This window comes from Muscardinus avellanarius, assembly GCF_963383645.1.
Source record: "Muscardinus avellanarius genome assembly, chromosome: 7".
NCBI classification, from domain to species: domain Eukaryota; kingdom Metazoa; phylum Chordata; class Mammalia; order Rodentia; family Gliridae; genus Muscardinus; species Muscardinus avellanarius.
In genome coordinates, this window is record NC_137793.1 from 27,999,059 (window position 1) to 28,003,048 (window position 3,990).

The window sequence follows — 3,990 nt, forward strand, 5'->3', positions numbered from 1 at the left end:
CTTGCCGCGCCGCGGCGGCTGACCATCGCGCTCCGGGCTCCGCGCAGGGCGCGCCGCGGCCGCCGCCCTCTTATAGCGCCCGCAGCCGCGGCCGCGGGGCGGGGCGCCGGCCAACGGGGCCCGGCCCGCCCCGCGCCCGAGGGGAGGGGTCACGCCGGCGCCGGGGGCGGGCCGAAACCCGAGCCGCGCGCCCCGCCCGCCTCCCGCTCCGGCCGCCGCTCCCGGGGCGGGTCTGGGGCGCGCCCGCCGGGCGGGGAGCAGAGGCGCGCAGGAGCGATGGGAACCGGGGTGGGAACGGGGCTCGGGAGGGGGGGAGCTGGGGGCCAGAGCCCGGGCGGCTGCGGGGCCGGGGGCGGAGCAGAAGCAGGAGTTCTAGGGGAGCCGCAGGAAGAATTTGGGGCGGGGTGTGTGTTTGCCGCCCAAGGATGGAGGGTCGGGGCCGGGACGCGTAGGGGCTGGACCGCCGGAGAAGTGGGGCGCGGCTGCGGAGAACTGGGACCACTGGGCGGCGCGGTGTTGTCGCGGGGGGTGTGGGGGCTGGGGTAGGGAGAGGATTACGGTGCGGGCGCCAGTCCAAGACTCCCCGGGGGTGTCGATTCGGGGTCTGCTGTCTCTGCAGAGCTGGGGCACTGCTCAGTTGCTCCCCGAATGCTAGGTGAGACAAGGAAATGGAAACAGGACCCTCTCGAGGAGGAAGACCAAAGAGGCCATCTCCCGTGGCAGGCGCTGTAGTGGATTTTGACATGGGAATGGTCCTTTGGGGACTTCTGTCTCCCAGTCCTTAGATTGAGGGGGGTGCAGCTGCCGAAAATCGCTGCCGACGCTGACCTCCGTGCAACCCCTCTCCTGAGGCCTCATCATCATCCCTAGACAATGAGGATGAACGGGACTTCCAGGAACTAGGTCCTTGGCTTGGATGGAAGCTGGGAGAAGCTGTCTGCAGACCTGTTTCTGGAGCAAGATGTAAAGGAGTTCAGAGCCCAAATTAAAACAGAAACATTTACTGGCCTGACCTGGCATCAGAATGTTTGTAGTGCCCTGAACAGCATCCTCCTGGTGTGGAGCCACAAGCAGAGGTTTGGAGAAGAGGGTCCTATGTGAGTGCTTTGTGATGCCCTCCACACCTGCTCTTTTGGACCCCTGTCCTCACACTGAAGCTCGACTGCCAGAGCTGGGGACAGCAGACAGCCAGTGGGTCTTGGAGCCCTGTACCTACAGGGTAGAGTTCTACACAGCATCCTCTGAACTTGACCTGGTCTGAGACAGTGACCTCCCAAGTCTGCCACTTACCCACCTGTCAGGAGACAGGCAGATACTCAGGGCACTCAGAGGAGGAAATTACAAACATCCCACGGTGGTCCAGGCAACCAGGCCCCTCCTTCCTGGTGTGTGGTCCACCCAGTGAATGTGCCCTGTCCTGCCAGCGTCACAGTGGGTGTGTAGAGGGTCAGGGGTGGGCAGACAAGAGACTACCAGGGCAAATCACTTCCTCTCTGGGCCTCCATTTCCACATCTGAGACACATCTAACTCCAGTGAGCAGGGGCTGTTTCCAGGTTGTGATGTCATGTCATAGACCAGGCTCCACCTTCCTATGGGATGTGATAGGCCTCATGTGCCCTTCCCCATTCTTGGGACCCTGCTTCTGCTCATGCCTTGCCAGGCCCCCCCAAAGGAGCACAGAGACAGCCCCAGTCCACCTCAGTGGCAGGGGCCTCAGTGCAGCTCCCAGACTTCCCCCGAAGGCCTGGCTGCAGCTCCTGGGAAGAGGCAGCAGAGGGACCGCAGGAGGCAGGGGATGGTAGACCCAGAGCGATGACATGTTTAAAAGCATGAGATTGCTTCCAAGAAAAACAATGTGTGTGAGATTGTAAATGTGTGTCACGAGGCGATGTGGTGTTCAGAGCAGAGTGGAGCTCTGTCACATGGGCCACCCAGCAAGCCCCTTGGGAGGGCAGCAGCCAGCTGACCAGCTGCACATCAGAGAGCTCCGGCCCCAGCCCTGGGCCCCGGGCCTTGGGCCCCATTTGGTGTGATGGGGTGCAAGAGAGGATGACCCACTGTTTGTTGAGCGTGGAAGGTTCTGCTTTCTTTATTGTTGGGGGGTAGGGTGTCAGGTCACAGCAGCTGGGGGGACAACCTACCCTGAGTAGCCCCACCATACCTTCACTTGAAGCCCTGGCCCAGCTCTAGCCAGAACCAACAGAACCTGGGGCCCAGGGGAGGGTGATGCCAAAGCTATACCTTAGGATCTAGAGGGCTGGCCTAGTTCTCAACACCTCACACCTGGGGAGATAGCTTCAGGTCTGCCATAGGAGGACCTCGAGAGACACTCCCTGTCCCATGTATCTCAGGACCTTCTTCAACACCAGGGGAGGCCGAGGCAGCTCTCCCTCCCCGCAGGCCCTCCAGGTGCTTGTGGAGCCTCCACCTCCCTACACGCACCCAGCCCCGCCTTGCTCTGCACATGCTCACCCATCAGGCAGTGCTCCACTCAGCTGTCACCATGGACCCAGCACCACGGTGGATACTGTTGGCTCCCAGAGCTGTGGTCACAGCCATGTGTCTAGTTCCCCCGTCCCTGCTGAAGGCAGGCACACAGGAGACAAAGCTGAGCAAAGGTGCCATTGAGGACGGAGTGAAGAGGAGGTAGGAGCCCACTGGATTCTTGAGTTTTCCTGATTCTAGACAGATGTGGCCCTAGCCATGAACCAGTTTACAGGCCCAGACTCCCCAAATGAAAAAGCAACGGGTCAGCCTTGAGGAAAGTCCCTGCCACACTGCCTGGGACACGTGCTTAGTCATTCTTCCAGCCCACCCAAAGGGCCCTTCGCCAGGGAGAATAAACAGTCAGATCCATTGGGCACTCCTGGACCCCAGCTCTGAACTGATGTTGATTCCAGACACCCAGGAAGTCTTGGTAACCCTCCCCAGAGAAAGCAGGCTTGTAGGGTCCGGTGATCAGTGCAGTCTTAACTCACACCCATTGCAGAGAGGGTCCCGTGGGCCCCCAAGTCCATCTTGTGGTAATTTCCTGATTCCAGATGCATAGTTGGAGTGGACATTCTTAATGGTTGGCAGACACCAGAGTGCAGGGGACAGGAAGTGGTTAAGGCTGTGCCCTTGACACCTGCCATACATACCTAGTGCTCAGAGCAGGGAGGCAAGCCTTTCAGGCGTGCTGTTAGTGTGGAGGAGGACGCATGTGCTTCAGAACGAATCCCACTCTGTAAAGAAAAAACAGAAAGGTGGCCGACAGTGAGCACCCCCCCACCTCCCAACATCCCATGTCTGGGGACTCCTACCCCTTGAGTGTGGGACCCACACACACAACAACCAGTGTCTGTGGAGGCAGATGTGGGGAGGCAGAGGAGGCTGGGGCCTTAGGTCAGCACTTCACAGGAGTCCCTGCAGCTTCTGGGGTGCCCGTGGGGCCTGCCTCCTTCAGTCAGGCCCGTTCCCCCGTGACTTTTGGCCACATCTGGACTCCTGGTGCCCTGGGGCAGCAGTGGAAGCTGTGTGGGGTGCAGGAGGCTCTGCCTTTGGTGACCCCAACTATGGGACACTCTCAAAAGCCAGATGCCCTGTGGGAACAAACAGTGGGATTCACTTCACTCACGACATAGCTGGAGACCAGCAAGAGCTCATTTCTGAGACCTTCAGGATGAGTGCCGCACCCTGGAGGCAGGACCTTCGGGGACTCCAGCATTCCCTCTGCGTCTGGCAGGGACCCCGCCATCAGAGGCCAGGCTGGGCTCCGGGATCACTGGTGATTCCTGCCCCTCCTCCTCCTGTCCATCTTCCAGCCCAGTGATTTGACCAGTTGGGAACTGGGGTGAGGGGAGGCAGAGAGAGAATGAGAAAAATGAGAGAATGGGATAAAGAGATGAAAAAATGAAAGAGACAGAATTGAGAGAAACGAAGCAAGAAATGGAGGAGAGATGGGCAGGGCAGTGCATACCAGTACCCTGAGCTGCTCAGCAGGCTGAGGC